This window comes from Vidua chalybeata, chromosome 4 (genome assembly GCF_026979565.1).
Source record: "Vidua chalybeata isolate OUT-0048 chromosome 4, bVidCha1 merged haplotype, whole genome shotgun sequence".
NCBI classification, from domain to species: domain Eukaryota; kingdom Metazoa; phylum Chordata; class Aves; order Passeriformes; family Viduidae; genus Vidua; species Vidua chalybeata.
In genome coordinates, this window is record NC_071533.1 from 12540178 (window position 1) to 12563970 (window position 23793).

At 37.9% G+C, this 23793-nt stretch overlaps 1 long non-coding RNA gene across 1 annotated transcript in view; it reads right to left on the reverse strand.

Annotated features, from left to right (window-relative positions):
- The window catches only part of LOC128787355 (uncharacterized), a 148870-nt gene extending 136801 nt beyond the window's left edge, over positions 1–12069 (reverse strand). The window contains exons 1-3 of the long non-coding RNA XR_008430699.1: positions 12011–12069; positions 9366–9429; positions 8428–8523 (exon numbers count right to left, since the gene is read on the reverse strand). This is a non-coding gene — a long non-coding RNA (uncharacterized LOC128787355). The remainder of the gene's footprint in view (positions 1–8427; positions 8524–9365; positions 9430–12010) is intronic.
- Between the last annotated feature and the right edge of the window lie 11724 nt (positions 12070–23793).

Below are 23793 nucleotides of genomic sequence, written 5' to 3' on the forward strand. Positions count from 1 at the left end.
ATAACTCTTGTCATCATTCATTATTCTGTCACAGAAAAGATTCTGTTCCATTCATAATTGCTACCAAAGAGTCACCTTAAACTCATCTTTTTGTACACTCATCAAACCAATAAGAGAGAGAAAGAGGTACATTTAGCTAGGAGTCAAATATTCTAAGTTGTATTAAATTAATATCAGGTCTGTCCATGCCAGCAGAATAATCTGCTTTAAATGGCAGCAAGTAAAATTTTGGATTGTAGATTCAGGTCATTTTTTTTGCATTTTGAGCTTCACAGTCCATACTAGCTCAGTAAAAACAGTTGAAGGAAAATAACCATTTTGTCAAATGCTACAGCCAAGATAGCCATAACACACAGAGTATCATCACACAATTTCCAAAGGCTTTAAGCATTCACCCATACAGAGTAACACCATACCTCATCAGAAGGCTTCAGGCATCTACCCACCCAGAGCAACATCATACCCCTTCAGAAGGCTGCAAGCGTCTACCCTCCTTGTCCTTCAGCCCAGCCTTTCATACCCCTCATGTTGATGCATTGCACCTGTGTGCCTTCTGTTCCCTTTGGAGGTTGGTCAGTGCACCTGGGCACTCCATGGCTCATTGCTGTCAATGCTGCTCAGCTGCTTCTCACAGCTGTACCCACTGGGGATGAGGCTCTGCTGCAGCCCCACTCCCAGTTACCACAAACTGTGTGCCTACTCCATTTCTATCTCACATCAAAAATTGTGAAGGAAAAAAACCCACTATATTTTAGTTCGCTCTCTCCAAAACACAAGTACACAGAGTAGCAGGAGTTCTCAGCTACTCCAGAGTTAGAGGATGAGGTGTAAAGTGATACACAGATTTCTGAGAACAGCTGAAATTCTGCTCACATGCCATTCTGCTCAATGAATTGGAACAGGCTTGCTTTGAGAACACTGACAGTCTGGAAACATCTAAAACAGTGTCAGTTTGCACAAGATCACATTCTCTAGGGCCAGATTTCAGATTCTTGTTGTTGCATTTTTGTGTGCAAAGACTGTGATATCAAAGTTATTAAGTACATCTTTCAGTACGCATTTCCTAAATGCAGAAAATACTCCCTTGGCATAAGAACCCTGAGTGGTCAATATCATGAAGCGATCAGGATCTTTTTTTCTTCTTCCTCCCAGGAAAAAAAAAAAGGAGCATAGTTCAGACTTTGAAAAGATAGGAACAGCTGTTCCCATCTGAACAGCCACGGTGCCTTTGTTATCCAAGATGAGAGGAAAAAACATTACTTTTATATCTTCAACCAGTAGTTCTCTGGAGAGAACAAACTGCTTTCTGAAGAATAAATTAAGCATTCAATTAAACTCTACAACAGGTAACTACTGTTCTTACACACTTTGGGGAAAATACATTCAGTGGTATTATTACAGTCCTGTGCAAATGACTCCAATAAATCACATCAAATTGAAAAATTCTCTTCTCAGTTCCAGCAAAATGTTCAATATAAAGAACATGCAGATTTAAGAAGGGAGAAAAATATTAAAATACGCAGAATACTGGCATTATATCAGTCCCTGATTCCCCAGTTGCAGGACTAGGTTAGTAGACACATCCATTTCCGTAAATGTGCATAAGGTCTACTCGTACCACTTCTGATTCTCTACTTCCCAGAAGTACAAATGCATACATAAGAATTCTGAAGTATTTCCAAACACAAATAATGGGGCTTTAAAGAATTAATTTGTCTCCATTGATGAAGCATTTAATTCAGGTTAAATTACTATGTTTATGAAATAGCTTCAGGATTTATTGCATTTCCATGATAAATCATCAACTGCACTCTACCTTGAAGGAATATAAGAAAAGAACTTAATTAATACTAATTTTCAAACTGCCAAGAGCTGCTGTAGGTTCAAGAATTTTATCTACATATGAGCATGACCTAAATAAATAAACAAAAAGGTACTGCTTCCAGACCACTGAGCCTATTACTAAAATTAATTGAGCAATATTGACTTGGATATTCTAATCATCAAGAAAAGTTAAAGGCAACAGTAGCCTCTGAAGATACAAATTCTTTTAACTTTCTATTAAAATACTGACTATGGTGAGTTAATTAAGCAGTGTATTTATCTGTAGATTTGATGCTATTTAAGTAAATATTATGTTGGACACTAGTTGCCATGTTGAAAGGAGTTCTCCAAGCTCAGGAAGGTGAAATAAATAGAGGAAAACAAACCAGTGAAACAATTGTTAAGTTTTTTTACCTGACCATTTAGGAATAAACTATTGAGGATAAAAGAAAAAAAAGAAAAATGTAACATTGTCACATGAGTATAAACCTGAAAAATATTTCATATACTAATAGGAAGTAAAATGTTAAAACACAATACCATGATATAAACTTTCAACTCTTAAACAACATGAGTGCAAATTTGAATTGAACATCTCCTTTTTATCGCTGTGTACCAGACTGTTTTTCTTTATTCCTAAACCAAAGATGCCGTGCCCTTTAACATTATTAAATAGCTTGTTGGGTCAAAGCGCTCTTGAACTGTAATGGTTTTTTAATAAGATGTTTGAAGTGTTTTCATGCAAGCAAATCATTATTACAGCAAAATCCTTTTTCACAATAAGATCATTTTAACTGCTAAAACAAAGATTTTCAATAAGGAATGGCTGCAAGTATAAATAATACATAATTTATAGTAAGTTTTTCTGCAAGGAAGCAAACATCATTTCAGAACACCAAGGAATAGAGTGCGGCCACTCAGGTAAGATTACTAGAATGACTACACACTACTTGTGTAAGTGTACCATGATTGTGTCCACAATCAGTCTAAATTTAATGTACATATCTATAATGTAGAGGTAAAGAATATACACAGATTTTTCTCTCAGTAGAACCCTGCTACTGTGCTATGATTAATGTAACAGGAGAGAGTATTGCTTCAACAGTGTCTCAAATCAAAACTACAGCATTATATTCCTAGCTGCAGTTAACAGCATCTCTAAAATGTGTAAAACACTGTAAAGCAAAGCCATGAGATAGCAGATGAGAATGGCTTCCAGCTTAGAAGAGCTCTTGAAGCTGTTACCACATTTGGTATGGGATTTTGGTAATTGATTCTGCAGGAACCTCTGTAAGTTGCTCTCTGCTGGAAATCACTTACATCCTGTACCGTTTGTTATGTCTATTCAGAGAATCTGCACTGGAGTTGGCAGCCAAAGTAACTGGCAACAGGAATACTGTTGGTTTCAACACTTCCTAAGTTTTCCACCCAGGAAATATTAAAAGAGAAGTGTACCTAAGCATCACTTCAGGATTATCAGAACACACATTTTACTTCTTCAGCCACTACAGAAGATGTCATGACAATTTTGTCATTCCAGAAATCATTTGTCATTACTAGAGTTTCTTGTGATTTCTTCCAGGTTGAGAAACCTTTTCTACAAATAATAAGCTGAAGGACAAGCTATTAGTCTGACCCCAGCCACACAAATCCTCAACACAGTACACAATTCCCCTGGAGAAGTGTCTGTCCCTGGACCACTGCAAGCCATTACCAGCAGTCATGCAGCATCTTGATTGGGAACAAGAACCAAACCACAAAAACTGCATATCAGATGTCAAGAGTAAGGAGATTTCAGTGGAAGTCTTCTTAAATCATGAACTTAATCACAGCCATGAAGCCAGTACAATTACATGTCAGTAGGTGTGATAATTGTCAGATGGAGCAGGGGAAAAGGAGAGAGTGTTCATAGATAAAAATTACAGCTTGGGTGTTCTGCTAGATTGATAAAAATATGTAGGATTGGATGCAGAAATGTGTTCCAATGATGAACTAGGCAAAGACAAATACATGCCTTGAAGGCTTGTCAGCTAATTTTCAAGAGTGAATAAACTGTCTCCGAGCCATGATTATTTAAGTTCTTATTAAGAACTGATTTATTGTGGCAGAGACTAGTAACTCATAAAATCATTATATATTTACATGGAGAGGGTTCCAAATATTTTAATTCAGCCTTTCAGTTTAAAACACTTCAGTTAGATATGTACACTCAGATAAAGAGTTTGATCCTCCTTGCAGATCATGTATGTGATGCTACAACACACATTGGTTTAGAAAGCGTCCTTAAACTGACAATAAACAATGTAAATACAGAGAGAAAGGCTGCAAATTTTGAAAGAAAGCTTTCTGAAAATCCTTTTAGGCATTCGCACAAGTTCAGAAGGGGATAAATTGTTTAAAAAGTATAAATTCACATAGCAGAGTCACAGAAAGGAGTCAATTTGGTACAAAAAAAAAAAAGTCACTCAGAAAAAAAAATCAGCATCAGTAATAGAACTGCACCTCTTTTTATGTGGTGCAAGCCTTCAAAGTTCCTGTACATCCACATCTTCAGAAAGAGTCTAAAATCTCTGAACGTTGGAGCAGAAACCTGTGTATGTGTGTGAAATTACATACAGCTGATAAAAAAACAGGTAGAGGAAAAGAGGATTGACATGATGAAAAGCAGGCATAAAAATCCACTAGATTTTTGGAGTTTGCCAAATTCATGGATTTCAAGCCAGTCCAAAAAATGATGAAATATATAATTGCCTAGTCCAAGAGTTAAGAGTTGCCTTTTTTGTTTTCACTTATATTAATCTTTTCAGTTAATCTAGTTACACACATGACCTGTTAGGACAAACATAATTCCTGCAAATTGAAAATTTAGGTCCTGTGAAAATAAGAAAAATCAGATGCCCATCTCCTATTTGTTTTGTTTGCAGATTTTAAATCTGGTGAGCTGAGGGGTTTGGCTTTTTCTTGTTAGTTACTTGGAGGCACTTTCTTTTAATTTATTTGGGTTTTGCTAGGGTTGTTTTTTTTTTTTTTTTCCTCAACTTCAGAGGCAAATGCCTTGCTCCATTTTGCTTTCTCACTGACCCTGTGATCCCTGCATTTGTTTCACTATAAGGAGACACTCATAGAGTCCTGGGGCAGAAGGCAATTAAAACATCATGATCAAAAGTGTAAACTTTCCAAACAGTCTCACTGCTGGCTTCTTTATGAAAGAATACTAGAGGTACAATTAGTGTTATATTCTTTAAAAAAAAAAAAAGTTAATAGGCTCAAAGCCTACTCATGAAGAGAACAATTTCAATACCCAACCTACCAGATAACAAAGGGTTTAAAATCTTACTCTTACATTTCACATTTAGGCAGTTTATAATTTAGTACAGATCTTTTCAATTAGCACCCATTTGCACCCAAAGAACCATTCACCTAGAAACACCAAAAATAACCAAACACTTCAGAAATTTAGCCCAGTCAAGTAAGAATTGGCACACTACTTCATGTCAGGAAAAAATTACAAACTCCAATGATTTCTAGAACAGGTAAGAGCTACTATATCACAGTAAAAAAAGAGATAACAACAATCTTTTACTTCATGTGGCTGTTATCTAATCTTTTTTCTTGTTGAGATGATAAAATTTGAAAAATACTCTTTCAGTTTATGCCTGAACCTCTAGTTCAAATTTCTGCCCTGGCAGGTGGTTGAAGACATTTCCAAGGAAATGGAAAGAGAGTTTCCTACTAGATATCTCACTAGGCTCTGAGCTGATCAATCTCTGCTCTCTCCTGCTACAAGGGAAAACAAGATCACCGAAAGAACTCCAGCTCTTATTCCCAACAGAAACACAAAGCTCCCAACAGTTTTCCCCCCCTTACAGACAAGAGCCAGAAGAGCTCAAATCTCTCTTCGACTTTAATCACAACTTCATATCAGACAGGTCATCAAGAGAACTTGTTCAATCAATGGAAAATTTCTGAAAACTCCAACATTTTAAACCTTTTTTTTTTTTCACATTTCAGCCATAACTGCTCAAAATATAAATCAGTATTTGATGTATTCACAGCTGCTCTTGTATGCCATGATCAGGCAAATGCTCCTTTACAACAACACCTACTAACTGTAAACAGTCTAGGAAAAAAACAGAAGCAGTTAAAAGGATGTATTTTATCCAATATCATTATGCAGATACTTAGTTCCTCACAGCATTAAATTGAATTAATAAGCCTATTTCTTGTTAGAGACACTTTATTTGAAGACAAATATATTGATGGGTATATATATTCTAAAAATCAAAAAAATGAGGTTGCTTTCTGGGGAAAAGAAAGAAAGAAAAGGGGGTTCATAATAAAAGGAGTTTCATAGGGCTCATAATAATAATGATAAATTTCCTTGAAATTGATAGAGAATTATGGTGGTTAAAGGTGCAACAAGAACTGTTAATCTGGAGGAAAAAAAAAGCAAGAGGCTGTGGAAGATGGGGTCAGAGGAGGAAAGGCAGACAAAAGTAGGATCCAGTAGGAAGAGCACAAAAAAAAAAGAGGAAAAGGTAGAAAAAGAAAAGCTCTCAGCAGGAAGCATTAGTAGAGGAGGGCAGATGGGAAGAATATACATGTGGCAAGAGGTCTGCAATGCAGATGCTGTTGTGTGCCAACTGCAATAGCATCCCACTGTAGTGACACTCAAGATTACTTGGGTTTAGCAAAAGTGAATTAAAATCATCAAGAACATGCTTGTACTATTTAGGACCTTATTTCGGCTCCTCTTTGCCTAGTTCCCAAAAGCTCCAATATGGGATAAATTAAATCTTCTGAGGAATATTTATGTTCTGAAGGATACTGTCATCTGTTCCACAGTGGGAATTAGATTTCATTAGCAGACCTGCAGGGCATACTGCAAGGCACTTCCAGTTACACAGCCTGCTGTACAGAGCTGGGATTTGATCAAGGTAAGATCAGTACTTGGGAAAACAGCTGCTGATTGGTTGAGTTCTGTCTGTTTCTGTAATTTGTTTCAAGGATAATGAAGACCTGGAAAACAGTTTTGTGCAAGTGAATCACAGACATTCATCCTGCTGAAACAACTCTGTAGACAAGAACAGGGTATTTTCTTTAAGCTTCAAGCTTCATTGCTGCAATGCTCAAACCATTTATAAGGCTTCATATGAAAGTACAGAACTACAGGCAGACTAGAACATGTAGTTGTAGAGTCCAACAACTCATCAAATGATCAAATTGGTTTTTTTTTTAACAATGAAATCAGCTCCAAGAGATGAAGTCAAGTCTTTGGGGTGACTTATGAGGATAACATTAGCTATTAACGTGAAAACTTTGCTAGTTTTAGTAAACCATGAATGTTCAGCAAAACTTTACACTCAAGAGGAACAAATCTGTCATGCTTAGAACAGCAGGTGTTACTACTCTTCTACATCAAAAAAGGGATTTAAAAGAAGAAGAGTGATTGGTATCACATGCTGTGCATTGATCACTAGCATCCATCTACTTTCCTAAAACTTAATGAAAGAAGAGTTTCTAAGGAGAACATCAAGTTTATCCCACTGGATACAAAGAGACACACAAACAAAGATAAAGTACTAGTGTGAGAATGCAAAATTAAGTTGTGGTTTAGAAAAGGAAGGCAACAGCCTTCATCCACAGGGAGGTTTTTGAACACATTTGCCCCATTTGTTTTTAAATGTTTGTTTCATTTATACAAGACCACTGCACCCTAGGCTTAAGAATCTATAAATTCCGTATGTACACCTTTACAAAAATACCAAAAGCTGGAACAACTTTTGGTTCTTTTTTCCTTACACACCTTTATAAATCCAAGTATTAGTTCAACTCCCATTTAAAATTTGTATTAAAATTCGTCTAGCATAGTCTAACCTTTGGTTAGTTTGAAACCTCAAAGAAACTTATGTGCTTCTTCATACTAGCAACAAGATTTGCTAATTATTTGTCTTACAGAATATTTTACTCAGTTTTCATTTAATTTATACTTGTTTTGGAGATTTAATTGGATGACAGATTTTAATTAGGCAAATGAAAAATTAAGGTTCATGTTTAAACTTCAGTTTCTGGAGATAAAAAATTATCTTTTCAACAGTTTCTGGCCTTTACAGATAAGATTGTGAAACCAGCTTAGATAAGACCAAAAAAAAAAAACCAAAGCCCTAGCCCAAAAAACCCAGGAAGCTTAAGAGAAAAATATGAATATCACATTTTAAAATCTCTGTTTCTATCCTGAAAAACAATAAAACAACACTCTGGTACATGATTTACTATGTTTAATAAGGTAGTCAGAAGTTTAAGAACATCACAGCCTGTCCCACAAAATATCCCTGGATTCTTCAAGTCAATAACCTTTATCTAGTTCATATTTCATCATCACCAGTAAGCAGACTGACACAGGCCACTCTCATGGCTCCCTTGTCCCTCTGGGTTTTATGTGGTTTATTAAAACTGAATGTCTTATTAAGACAGCAGGGAGTAAGCAATTAGCTAGAGAAAATAATGAAAAAAAAAAGGAGAAAGACACTCTTTAATGTATATGTCAAAGCTTTACATAGATATCTTATAGCTCTTGGGACACTGATTTTAAAATTTACTTACCATTCCTAAGTCTACATTCACATGTTCCTTGTAAAACCATCTTGGAGAGTATATCTCATTACAGCTTGTGACACAAGTTATGCTCTCCCAGTAAACCTGAGGAAAAGAAAATATACCCCAAAGAACAGCAAAGTAATAAAATCTGACATTAAGAAAAAAAATATCAGTTAAAAAAAAATCTAATAATAGCTCCTAGCACTTTATAATAAAAGATACTCAACTGCAGCATCTTGAGGAACATGACTTGTTTTAATTATTTATTGAGAGTTGATGGTTTATTTGAAAGAAAATGCAATTATATCCTGACACTTTAATCACTATCAGTTTGTTTTGTTCACATGATACTGCTAAGAGGAAGGTTACCTTCCTGTGGAAATTCTGACATTTCTGTAATTGGTTTTGCAACCATTCCAAGAGACTGAATGTATTCCTTTTATTAAAATTGTGCAAAAATTGGAGTTATATTATTAAGATTGATGGCCAACATCACCAATAACCCAAATCTCAAACAGAGATAATTATTTTTTCCTGTTAGACACAAGCAGTATATAGGATTTGGGCATCAAAATTTCCACTGACACAAAAAAATGCAAATCAAACACAGCCCCTTAAAAAACTCATTGAAATCAATTCATTAACCAGAGGAAAAGAAATTAAGGAAAAAATAATCAAAGACTAGCAAATCAAAGGCTCATAGGATCAAAAAAAACTCTGCTCCACCGTAATAAAATGGAATTTTGCTAAATTTAGCCATTAGGTTAGAGGTTTGTTTGCCAATTGGTCAAAATCAAGAAAAATAAATTACACTCTAACAAACACTTTGCCAAGCTTTGGCTAGTTTCACTATTTAAAGCATTTCAGAATATTTAGTAAGACATTCAGCTGAATTAAATATCTAGCCTCAAAATAAAGTTAACTAGTTCAACAGAGATTCTAACCTTTTTTATCCGTAATTGTGTGATGAACCTGTTCACCACCCATCAAGGAGCACTACACACATAGCTGTAAGAGAGGAAGAGGAGAGAAAAGGAAAACATAGTAAGCAACAGAACCATATCATTGCATTTTTTAGCCTGACTTCATTACCCACACAACTGCACTTTCATCTTTTTATTGGCCTGTCCAGGGACTTGAAACACACTAAATCATTCTGCAAGTGAGAGATGGTTACCAGGTCACTTAGAAGTGACCTGAAAGTGTCTTGGCCATGATTCACAGCACAATTTTCAATGGGACAGATCCTCTGACTTAATGCATCTATGAAGGCTTACCCAGCTCCTGACCAGAGTGGAGGAAGCTCATGAGAGGATCCCTTCCATGCTTTTTGAAGAAAAAAAAAAAAAACCAAAAAACTCACAGGGTCAAGTGAATCGGATTAAGTGTTATGACACTTAAGAACAGACATACTTCCTTTCCCCCTCAGAGTTCCACCACCCTTTATACAATTCAACCAAACATTAAAACACCAAACCTTTATCTGTGCCAGACCTATATTATGTAGCCTTAAAGGCTTACCCAGGTCAACCAATAGAGGAAAAAGCAATCAGGAGCTGCAGGAAATTGGATGGACCAGGTGTTCAAACAAAGCCTAGCTTCCTAAAAGCATGCAGAGTGTGAAGAGTCAACAGGTATGTCAAATATCACTAAATGTAGATTTAAGTTCTCTTTGTGGGATTTGGAGATAAGCAAGGAAAACATAAATTTGTGAATCTGTCAATGACAGAGCCTCTCTAAACAATCCAAACTGAATGTGATTTGAAGGTTCATACTGTTAATACAGTTCATACATTAAAGTAGCAATAGGTATTTTGAAGAGAAAAATATACTTATTAAAATTATTCCCCATGGTGCATCAATACCTCACTTTGTGCCCTCAAAGCTTTCAAAGTGTCACAGTTGATGCTGAGAATTCTGGCCTTTACTTCCTGCATGGGATAAAAACCTAACAAAGAGCATGTGCAGAATACAAGTTCAGTCATAAAATTAGACAACACACTATAAGAATCCATCCAAAGTTATTAAAACTGGACCTTGCAAAATAGATAAATACAAATCTACTGCCCCTTGTTTTGGAAGAAAGATCCTCCTCAGATTGCCATGTAAACTTCTCAAACTACTTTTTTCTCTGAAAAGGCTTGAATCAAAGGAATCTTTGCTTGCAGTCCCTATGCTGTGTCAGTCTTCTGGGAGGGAAAAATTTCAAAATAAAACAAAGCAAAGAAACAGAAATAACAATAAAAAAAAAAAATCCTGTACAAAACCCAAAAAACAACACAAATAAAACAAAAACAATCACTATACAGTAAGGGAATAACTCCTTTAAACAAGAATTGACACTTTTTTCAATATTAAACATACAGTATCCCTAATTTTGGAAGTTAATCCCCCTTAACAGTCAAGAGAGTGTGTATGGTTTCCCATAAGGACATAATGCACCAATATACCCTTCTATGTCCACCATCCTCCACCGCATTAGCTTGCAAACAACTTGTTCAGCTAAATTACAGTATTCCACTCATTTTCTAGTCCGCACGCTGTGAGAGATGAAACAACACTTTGCTGCAGCCAAAAAAAGGATTATTGAGTAAAAGAATGAAAGCTGTTGGTTCCCTGTCTGCTGTTATCTATGATTTGGATGTGTTCTGGTTGATCTGCTGGGTGACACTCTGAGCTGGGAGAGCGGCAGGGTTGAAGAGAGGACCAAAAAGGAAGGAGGATGAGAGGGAAGGGGACACAAAAGTAGGCAAGGCAGGAGAAAATGTAAGTTCCTGATACCCATCCAAAGGGAAAGGGGACAGGGACAGCCCCTGGCTGGGAAAGGTTATAAAAAGTTGCCATTTTGTTGTAGCGTGTCTCTGTTCAGATCATGGAGGAGAGACAGGCACTGGGCACTGCTGACTCGCCATAAGAAAATAATTTTCTTTTGCTTTGAAGACTTTCTCCCCACTTAATTGTATCAAAAGTTGAGTTTATTTCTAACAGTGCAAAGAAGATTTTTTCTTAGCACCTGCACTACATACATTCTAAACATGCACAACTGTTGAGGTTCATCAATTGTAAAGTTATTCATAAAGCTAACTTAGCCTAGGGGTACACAGTTTTCCACTGAAGTTTGACCATTCCTCCTTGAGAAAAAAGGCAAAAATCCTCCTTAGCAGAAATTGTAGCCACACCTTGCACTGAAAAACATTATTTGAAATACACTGCATGACTTCATGGAAATGGCAGGGAAGGGGGAGCAGGAAATCAAAATGTCTTTTTTTTTCCTACTTACTTATTCACATAAACCTTATGCCATCAGATTTATCTAAATGTTATGAATGAATCTAGGGTTTAACCATTGGTTTGTATGTTTAACCATTTGTCTGTCTATTCCACAGTTCAAAATTGTTTGTATGTTTAATGATTTATCTGTTTATTACGCAGTTCAAAAGTTCGCTTGAGTGTTTTCACTACTTCTACCCCTGTTCGTATCTTCCCTGCATGATGTATTTGCCGCTATGCCCAACCCACACTCCAGTTGTACTCCTTTAGTTTCAGTATTTCTCCCTGATGTTAACGCCTTTGTTAGAACCCTTTGTACCTAGTAAGTTGAACCCTCTTTGTCCCCTTCACGGCGTCGGGTAGTTCAGCCACTGCTCCCCAATATGACTTCCTGATTCCCAGAAGGCCTAGCGCCTATTGCATATTAATTGCCAGACCCCAGCAGTGGACCAAAACTGGACTCAGACCACAAGCTAAAGTGGGGACTGCACAACTACCCACATCTACTTGATAAGAAAGTCTCAAAGAATCAGAGGAAGCCTTCAACACCCCTGGAGCCAGTCGTCATGACTGAGAGCGGTCCGAACGAAGTAACCCCCTTAGAACAACGAGCCACAAGCGGAGTCTTTGGACGTATCCTCTGAGGGTGAAGACCCCAACCCTGCCGTAACTGACAAGATCATCTACCCCTCCTCTGGGACGTTGACTCACCTGGGAGTGGCGGCGGCGCGAACCCCGAACCCCCACCCCCTTAGGCTATCCTTTCAATAAAGGCCTTATCAATAAATGAGCACAAGGTCTCCTGGCCCTTTTACTTACTTCATAAATATGTTATAAGGTTTGATATAGCTTCATTTTTCATTCTACCTTTTCATTTTAAAAGAAAACTTTATAATGTACTTTATTGGTACTCATATTAGATGATTGTTTTCCGGGTGCAGGTCGTGTCTTGCCATTGCTTTCAGGATTTCCAGGCCACCAGCTCCTGATGTGAGACAGTGACTCAGAAGATGACACAGAGCAGTAAAATATCCTGACAATGCCAAGACAGATTTGTTCTAAATTAAATATTGTTATGGTACTCTGTCAAGTGTAAACCACTACATCCAATAGCAATAAATACTGATATGTGTCCGTTCACCTGATTTAGATGAAAGATTCTCATGAAAGCAAAAAGATTTCCTCTTTTTGCTAATGTACCAAAACATAAGAACCATTTGTTTACTCCCAGTTGCATAGTGTGAAATATCTAGGTCATTCACCTGCATGCTATTCCTCAATTACATAGCTCTTGATATTCCCATGAAAAGAATACATTCCAGTGTAATCTAAGAAGTACAGTGCATAAATAATATACATTGATGAACTGCAGTGGAACGGTTATCCAGTCTGATCGAAACTTTAACTTAAAACAGAGATCAGAATAACAGGTAGACACATGGATGTCTATTAAAAGAGGAAAAGCCACACAGCTCTCTGTTTACATGTGTACTTTTCATCTCAGAACTTTCGTATCATAATATGAAGTATGACATTAATTTATGAGTTTCATCAATGACTTTTTATATTCATTATTTTCTAATACCTAAATAACACAGATCAACATAATGATATCATTAAATGATCAAGTGGTAACTCAATGCAAAGTGTAGAAACTGTACAAAATGGGCAGTGTACAGAAAATGTACAAAATGTTTAAGAGTTGGACTTGATGACCCTTGTGGGTGCCTTCCAACTTAGAATATTCTGTGGTTCTGTGCGAAAAAGCAAACTGACAAGAAAGTATTTATTTGTATAGCTATCAGTATTTTAAATGTCTACTATACCACCACCAATGTCTATGAACTGCTCTGTTCCAAAGACACAAAAAAGCTCAGAGCAGAAAAATTCCACTCTCAACTCCTTTGCATAATTTTGGCTTTTTAAAATGACAGCACTCACACAGTGAAACTTGGATAAGTAGAGAAATAATCAAGATACTGACCACTGCCAGAAATGGAACATGGTCACAGTCTTACTTTGAACCATAAATCTCTTAAAATTTAAGTTTGCTCCTCAACTATATGATCCAAAGCTATTTCTGTAACACTTTTGTTTCAGTTCAAAGTCAAAGAAGGATAAGGCCTATTTTCTAGATGTACTTCAAAGTTAGCTGAAGCTGATGGAAGCCTTGAGAGATCAGTACTTCTTTTTCCTTTTTTAATCAGTGTGATGATGATTTCAGTCTGTCATGTTTAACTGATTATTTCACTGCAGTTGTCGGACACTTTTTTTTATATATATTCCTCTATATGAAGATTTTTTTTTTACCTTCCCCAAATTCAACTTATCCAGAAATCAAAAGAGCATGTGTGTTTTCACACTGAATTTTCCTTTTTTGATACACTTGTATTTTTTTGTAAGAAGCATCTGGGACAACTTCAGGCAACTTTCCAAAATAATGGCATTCCCTATAGCAGAAAAAAAATCCAGAAAACAAAAATAAATTCTCCTGTTATGGCCATTTAGTTTTGCTTGTATTTAAATGAGAAAATAACCAACATTATTTCTGTAGCCAGCAGCCTGATTTGCTGGTACTGTGTGCCTCTAAGCCAAAAGCCACAACAACATCCCTCTTTTTGGCCTAATCAGGCCTGACTGATAAAGGCCTTTAACATATTGTTCCCTTAAAAGACAGTGTGCACAACGCCTGGGAATTTCTACTACAAGCCTTAGTCTTTCAGAATATCCTAAATTCTAAACTCCATGATATGCTGAATAAAGGACAACTACCATTAGGCTTCTAGTGTAACAAGAAAAGAACATGCAGATTTGGAATGCAGCATAGGTATTTTACAGTGAACACATGTTATCCAGAGCTCAGAAAATCTAGGAAGCAGGACAGGAGCCCAGGTCTTCCTAATTGGAAATAAGCATTCTCACACCTAGTCAAGTCTTCTCCTATCTTGGGGCATTCTTTACTTAAAAGAGTAAATTCTGCACTTTTATTATATTTTACCTTGCTGAAAGTCTTACCCACAGTATATAAGCATCATGTTTTAATTGCTACACTGAAGACAACCTAGGTATTAATAATCCCTACTATCACCATTTCCTTAACTCTGTAAAATAATGTCATATTAAAAGAATCTAACACATAACTTGCTTTTTCTTTTTGAATTAATAATGATCCTGATGCCTTACATTTAAATTGAATTTGCACAAAATCAGTTCACTATTTTAAGTCAGGTGTGCATATGTATTATTACAGTGACACTCTACAGAAAGATTCAAGAGAAATATTTTACTGAGAGTAATAATCCCAAGAAGGACAAGCAATTCACAGGCACTAGATTTCTCCACTGTGAGAATTATTATTGTATAAGTTATAGCTATGACAGATACAGCTACACTCTCTGGCCAAGGAGACATGTTGAGAACATACAAGACAGTCCTGAATAAGGAGCTACACTGGACACACCATTGTAGCAACTCCTGTGCTTGCAAACACCCTCAAGGCATAATTCTGCCTTTGGTACCTTTAGGCAAGAGACATTAGGAAGAAGCAGCTTATAGGTTAAGGACTGACAGTTTTTCTGACCTGGTTTCCCAGTGGTGTCTGGGGGAGGGAGGGAAGAGGAAAAAAAAAGAGGGGGAACTGCATCAAAGGATGGAACTTTGCACTGCCCGCAAGTAAATCCAAAATAGTGAATATACAGGAATCACCTGTGCTCTAGGTAGTTCTCTGTCAGCCCTGAGCAGACAGGAAGGGTGGAGGTTCCCCTAATACAATCATGCCAACCAGATTCCCATTCTGATTTAAAGCAGCAAGAATTTCTTTTTCTTTATTGACTGTTGTATTGTGTTTGTTCATATTAATGTTATTACCCATGTTCTATGAATGGTTTGTCCCTGTTACTCCCCCACATCCCTTTAGTTTAACCCCTGTCACTCCTCCCTAGGCCTGCCCCTTGATTCAGCATAAATGCTGAGTCATTCCTGTGTGACCTCCCTAGTGCCTTGTCCATCACTCGGCATCCCGTCCCCTCCATCTAGAAGCTTCCATCAGGGGCGTCGAGTGATTGGATTAGGACCAGGGACCCCTCCCCTAATCTCCCCTGATATGTTGTTACCCCAATCCATCATCCCAAGAGTTACTCCCAGTTCTACCCCATTGGTTGTAAGCCCTTTCCACTCCCCCCTTTATAAACTGTTGCCGAGGCCCTCTCGGGGCTCTCGTTGGTTGGTCCTTGTTGAGGGTTGTTAGAGCTCCAGGGAGCTGCTAATTAACTCCTTGACGTTCACCCCCAAAGAGAGTCCGCCTCGTTACTTGGTGGAATAGCTGTTCGGTCGCTCCTCTGGAGGCACTCCTGGAAAACCCACAGGGAACCGAAGGGAGTGCCTTCCGCCGTCGCTGTGTCACCTGGCCTGGTCACTCGGGCGGATGCCGAGTGGACACGACGGCAATTGACTTTTGTCAAGACCTCAATAGACAGTGAAATTTCATCCTCCTCCTCCTCAAACTTCACACTTAGTTGCTATAAATGTTTTCCTACATCAGAAAACTAGTAAAATAATATAATGCTAGTCAGCTATGTTTTTCAAAGTATGCTTTTAACAGTTACTGAAGTACTATTTATGCCATTGGCATAGCTGAGTCCTTTACTAGAGGCAGCTGCATATATTACCGTCTTTTAATGCAAGAAGTTTCCATGTTTATGATATTTTATGCAAGACATTTCATAGTTATGGAATGCAATCAGTAGACTTCTTTCCTTAAAAGGCTTTTTAAAAATTGTACATGCCTCAAAAGAAATTATGCTGTATCTTGTCACAGATTTAGGCAACACTATGGTAGCAACCACTTAATATCCCTAAACAACCACCTCCCTCAATATCCATGAGCAAAATATAAAAGTTAAAAATTCCAGTACCAAGGAAAAAAAAAATGTTTAGTACTTGATCTATGGAGATAAAAAAAAAACTTCCATCAGATTCCTAAAGCATCATTTTGAACACGATAAAAGTGTAAAATCTTGAATGGATTACTTCTATCATTGCTTCCCCTATTCTCAGTGGATGTACTAAAGGGCTTTTCTTTTCAGGCTTCAACTACCTACTTAATGTGGAATCGCATTAATAGGAATTCTGGCATGCAACCTTCAGGTATGCAGTTGCACTAATTCATTTATCAGTCTCGCCCTCCTGCTGAACCCAAGCAAGCCCACCTGTTCAGAACTATCTGTAGGGCATAGGAAATCAAACATCAGGTCATGAGTGAATCCTCTTTTTTTGGAAAAATCTCAAAGGAAAACGTTTCCACATATTGCCTTATTTGGCTTCAGGAGGGCAGTGGCTGATCTGGAGAATGTTTCCTCCAGCAGCAGGTACAAATCAGCTCCCAGCTGAATTTTACTTTCCCCTTTTCAAAATTCTTTCCTCCACATGTCATATCACTCACAGACTTACCAAGGCATGGCTGACCAAGCTCACCCCTCACATCAACCCCATTAGAGATCTACAAATAACAGGCTAAGGTTGATCTGCCCAAAATAGGAAGATTACTGAAAGAGATTTCAGAACCTGAAATAACAAAAAGGTCTTGCACCATGACAGCAGGCTGCTTCAGGGTGCCATCCATGAGCAGTACAGAGCCCAGAACATTATTTGGAAGGCAGGGGGAGCCTAAATACAGGTCATCCTCAAGGAACCAACTTGAAAGTCTTGTAAGCACCTAATCAAGCCAGAAATTGCTTCCCTGGTGTCAGCTCAGATAAAAAAAGATCATCGGCCCAAATAACTAGTTGGAGGTGTATTTCTGCACAATGACAACTTTAAAGCAACACACATATAGAACAACATGAGTCTAAAAATTCTGCCCTGTAGGATTTCTCAGAGGACTCTGACTAGACTAGGAAAAAATCCTATCCATGAAATTATGTTTACCACATGAAATTAAGTGAGTGTGAGATACTTCGTACATTCTCGAGACTATTGGAAACAACTTCTTGGAAGAAATAAAAGAAAGTTGCAGAGAAGGATCATTTACACATGAAACATTAACACAATAAAGACATTTGGAGCTCTGGAAATGTCTGAATCCCAAATGAAACACTTCTGAAAGAATGGTAATACTGTTCAATGTATACTGTAACAGTTAAAAAAGCAATACATTGCTAACCTACATAAGAAAGGGAGTAGAATAAAGTGAAAGATTGCATAAAGTCATCATAAAAATCAAATCCGTATTCAAGTGGTATATTGTGTTCACTTCGAGGGTCTTCATTTCAAAAGGAACACATGATAGCTGATTATTTCAGAGACAAGCAAAAGATGCAATCAGATGTGCTTAGTCTCTATATCTGAGTGACAGGGCAAGGAATAACTTCTTATAGAATTATAATAAACTGACTTAAAATATAAATAGTTTAATTCCTACAAACCTTTTTTTGAAAAAGAGGCCCAGTCAGATAATTTTTTAAAAAAAGAAAATTCAAAATTTCTCTTATCTTCCCTTCTTCCCTTACATAGTTAGTCTGTGAAAGTCATTGCTACAAGGTTATGACCTAAATAGCAACTGCAGAATACATAAATGCTTAAAGTTAATTTATGTAATCAGTTAGCAGTAATGACAAACAGTAGCCAAACAGTAACTTGTGAGGTCAGCCTTGTCAGCTCGTGAGTCTAGGGAAAAGAGCTTCTTCTTTCTGTCTTTTGGAAGAATGTTTTTAAAACTCTTTTCCTCTTCCATTTTAGCTTTTCTCTCTTGTCACCTTTTTAAGCCATACGTGGAGGGAACATATTTTAATACTCAAGTTTCAATTAAGAAGCCCAAACATGACCAAGGAGATTTTTAGGTTTATTGTTGTCCCAAGCATTTTTTAACATCTATACATACATACACACACATTGGATTTATTGATTGCAGACTTACCTTCATTATTAAATTTCCTAGGGTGGAAGCACGATGTCTTCTCTCAAGAGAGCATTTTTTTCCCCACAAAATTATAATTTTACAGTGGGCAGTGCATATAAAGAAGATGATTTTCTATAACATTGGTACCAGAAACACACCCTTTACTGCACATATTTCTTTTCCCCCAAGGATGATGCATTTAAGCCTCTCTACACTTACTTAACTATCCCTGGATAGAAGCCATTCTGCTACAAAATTGAATCCAGAAAACACAGCAACAAAGCTGAATTTTTAAAATAAGAGAGAATGGATTGTACTTTCACTAAAGAAAAGTCTTCATTTACACCTGATCCAGTGTTTAATTTTGAACCCATCTTCCCTTTCTTCTTCAGAGGAGCATGCTTCATTCATCTCATTACAATGTATGGCCAAATTATCCAACTTTTTTTTTTCCAGTTCAACAGGTTTTTCAGTTGAAAGTGATTATCTGCCTTTCCCTTTAGTTTGCTTTTTTTTCTTTAGGAAACTAATTTTCCCCCTAGTTGACATAAGACATTAGTCTGCCTTTTCAACTGGGAATTATCTCTACTTACCAGAGAAGACAGTGTACAGCCTATAAGGAACTTTATATGAACTACATAAAATAAAGCCATACAATATGGAGCATGAGGTTTTAAAGCAGAAATATACCTTAATATAATATATTACTTCATGTCAAAAGTAACAAAGGTATTTTAGTTACTAAGAAGTGTGAGAGGAAACAAAATAAGCCCAACTAAATTTAAGTTTTTGTTGAAATTCTGATAAAAGACTGTGAACAGATATTTTAGTTGCTTTTAGTGTTAACAAACAATAATACTACATTCTTAAGCAGGAAAAAAAAAAAAAGGGGGTTTTAGAAATAGTCAGGAGTTATCCTACCAGTTTTTAAACTAGCTAGAGTCATAAGCTATAATTTTGGTCTAGTTTAATTTTGAGGGATTTCTAACTGAGCTCATCAGGATAGTAATCTAAAAAACTGTATGATCTTTAAGGTCCCTTCCAACCGAGACCATTCCATAAGTCTATGAGGTAGCTTTGTGAGATGGCAAGGCGTTGTGGTTTAACTACAGCCTGGTTTTCAGTTGGGAGGCGGGGGGTGGTTCCCTGTAGGGACTTGTTGAAGCCAATCAACCGGCTAGTTTAGAAGAGCCAATCAGTTGACTACGTTTAAAGATTGACACCTGGTTAAATCGCTTAAAAAAAAAAAAAAAAAAAAAAAAAGTCAAACACTCCCCTGTGGAAAAGCACATTTAAAAATGAAGAAAGGCTGGGAAAAGCCCTCATGACTTCTCGTTTTATGAACAGGCCAGGGCAGCCCCCACACAGACCAGCTGGGACTTTCAGCCCCTACAGGGGTGGTGAGCGGGCTTCAGAGCCCCTCACCAGGGAGCCCACCGGGCCCCATCCCGGCGGGTGGCTGGGGCTCCTTCTCAGACGGGCCAGGCCCCCTTCCCGCAGAGCCCAGGGACCAGCACCAGGAATGGCCCTGCAGTCAGCGCTGGGAGCAGCCCCGAAGATGAGAGGCCAGGGCCAGGAGTGGTCCCAAAGCCACAAGAGGCCAGGGCCTGGAGTAGCCATCTGGCCACCACCATCCTAGACCAGGAGCAGCCACATGGTGAGGCGGTCGGGATCAGAGCTGCCAGGGCCGCTTTTAGCTGGCTGGGCTGTGGACTGAAGGACGAAAGCAGCAGCAGCAGCAGTTTTTTCTTTCTTTGTCCTGGCACCCTGCATGAAGGAAAAACGCAGGGCGGTGCCAGCAGCCAGTGCGACTTGTGCAGTGCCATCGAGGACCACATGGTGAGCAGCAAAAGACAGCAATTCCTCAATTGTGGAGCCTGGATGAGTTCAACCATTCAACAATACAGAACTCTGTAAAAACTGTTTCAATTGATAAAGCTTGAGAACAAATGAATTTAAGACCACTTCTCTCCCGTATCAGGAAAAAGAAGTGGTGAAGACACATAGAGGCAACAACACGGGGCTCTAAGGTCAGTGAAGAAGGAGTAAAAATTCTAGATAGGAGATTGAGGAGCTGCCTTAGTCTTAGGCTGAAATTCTTTTTGTAAAAGAAGATAAAATATCTTCTTTTTTATAAAGAAGATATAATCGATATATGCGACTCTTTTTTCCACTGTAAGTCATAGAAATGCATTGGGGGAATGTTGAGTTCTAACCCAACTGTGAGCTAAAGCACCAGTATTGAAGCAAGTAGATGTTGCTTTAATCCAGGGAGAAACTTGAACAGAGAGACGAGAAACTTTGCTCCCAGGATAGTAATAGAAAAACCTCTGTGCCCAGAGATAGATGAAGAGAACTTTTTTATTTTATGCTAGAACAGCTCATCCTTAAAATAGCACCCCAAAAAGTTGACCTGGCCCATGAAAGCAGCTGTGGGAAAGCTGCAAAGCATGAGAAGGACTTTTCACATTGCAAATAGATTTCCTTTCCTGGGTGGCTGATGTGCTGTGACATTTAAGGCCATGAGAAAACTGTTTCTTACGGAAAAGTCTCCATAGCATAGCAAAAGGAACTCCTCTCTCTAAGTAGACTGAAGGAAGTGGCAAACTGACTGAAAGTCCCAAATTTTGTCTTCTTACGTTGTCAGTGGAAAAGAAAAGAAGGTGTGGGACAAGGAGAAGTGTTGTAAAGGTTTATTCTGGTTTTTTTTTTTCTTATCATTTTTTCCTGTTAATAAAGTTTTCTTTGTACTCTTTAAAGTTTGTGCCTCTTTTACCTTCCTTCTCCTAATTCATATCTCACAGCAGAAGAATGAGTAAATATATTCCAGTGAGAGTGCACTGGTGTTTAGGCAACACTAGACCCACTATGTAATTGGTGCATTAGCCAGGAAATCAAACAATTAGCAAACCAAAACCTCTACACAAGGCAGTAAAAAACTTTAGGCATTTTTCACAATTAAAAAATTACTTTTACTGTCAAATGCATCTAATTGATGAACCTGAAACTGAAGGCTAGTATGTATTTGAACACACAGTTTCATATTTACTTAGAGTAGACAATTCTACACTTTGCAACATGAGCCTGAGATCTCTGTTTAATGGCACTGGGTCTTACTCACTTTTACTACATTTTATTTAATATGACAGAGTTCACTTGTTAAGGAGGCAGTTCATATTTCCTCCATTTTTTTATATATCCTTCTCAAAGATTGACTTTAGACATAGACTATTGTCTAAAAATAACTCTTCTCAAAATCCCAAAAGCCCAGGCTTTTCACTGCAAAATACTGTTTACAAAATATTTCTGGCACTCTGAAAGAATTAGAGATTCTAATTTAAATTTTATGACACAGAAGCCAGAGGCAGCATTAAGTATTTTAGGTCTAGAAGGGACATCCAAATGCCATCACAAATTCTAATCATATGCTGCTGGGATATCTAATCGTCTATATGTAAGTATCTTTTGGCAAGGAGAAGATCCTTTGAGTAAACATCACAACCTTCTTTTCACATCTGGCATTTCCAAATGGAGGGTCACTTTTCAGTTCCTCTCACTGTCTGTCTTACTTTTACCTAAGTTAGATGGAAAATGTAGATACATCTTAGTCTCCTGACTGGCCAAGAGAAGGCAGAGAACAAAAAACTGCCATACACGAAGATCTCCAATCTCTGATTGACCTATACCCAAATTTTTAACTGGACAGGAAAATTTCAGTACTAGCTATATCTTAGAGTTTCCTCCATGTCTTGGTTTAGATATGCATTTCAGCAAGTGGTTAACACCAGCCTTGTCTCTGAACAGCTGTATTTCTGCATCTTTGTAAAATGTGCAGACTTAAAAAGCAGCATGCTCTTCCACACGCACATCACTGCCTAGTCACCTAGCAAAACAAATTTTGATTTCAACACACAGGTTAATGCCTTCAATTAGATCGGGAACATGCATAAACCTGAGAAATTAGCAGGTAGGTGCATCTTGACCTGCCAGCTCAGAGACAGGTTTTGGCTGGGGAATTTCCCTTGCAGGTCATAAGTAAAATATCAAAAGCAACAAGAGGAGCACAACTCATCAGTCAGGTGAATGACCAGCTCTTCAGTGCAACTGTTACTAAGCCGCTTCTGGATTTCCTCCCTTTTAAAGTGATTCTTCACTGCCATTCAGCTATTATCACTTTAATACAAGAATTCACTTTCTCTCTGACTGCTAGTTTCAACTGAAAGAGATCAAATTTGCCCTCAGTTTTATTTTTTCAACTCATCTACACCACAGACAAATGTTTTATTCTGCAACATCAAAGATAATATTGACCAAAAAATTTCCTTCACTGTCCTGAAGTCAAGTCTTCCTAGATTTAAACTTAATACAAGTTAAATATTAAAAAAAAAAAAAAAAAAAAAAAAACACTTTTCTATAAACCAATTAAAAAGTACAGGGATAAGCAGAATAATAAAAAGTACCGACCCTCTGAGAGTATCCACCAATCTCAGCTGAATTCATTCTTATGCTGGGGCCCCCAGACACAGATGTAGTACTCCAGGTGGAGTCTCACAAAAATGGACTAGAGGGCCACAATCACCTCCCTGGACCTGCTGCTCTTCACTCCTTTCCATGCAGCCCATCACATGGCTGGCTTTCTGGGTCAGCAGCACAGGGGCTGTCTCAATGGGCAGAAGGCCTCACTTACAGGAGCGGGGACAAACCCTTACACTCAGAGAAGGACAAGGATGCCCAGACTTGTCAACTTTGAGAAACTTTGGTTTCTCTTAAAAAAATGAAAATATCTCAAGGTCTTCTACAGTAACTTCCAGGAAACAACTCAAAACTAATAAGACTAATATTAATAATTCCTTTAAGGAAAACAAAGTTGGGTGTATTCATTGTTGAGCAAGTAAAACTTTACAAGGACGGTGGCTCATCCACACCTTATGGCAGGTTCCATCTTGTATCCTACCTCAGGTTAGTCCAAGGGGCGAGAAGGAGGAAGACACAGGAGGGTGGAAGGACAGTAGCTCATCCATGTTAGATGGGTTCTCTCCCCTATCCCACTCCCAGGGTCTGAGGGTCTTGGTTTGAAAAGTAACTTAAACCATCCATAAATATCAGTCTACTGCAGTTTATCCCCTTTCCGCTTACCCACCTCCTGCAGGTATCCCGAAGTCTGCCAGCAGCCGTCCTTGCTGCCCACAGTTTCTTCTGCCAGCCAG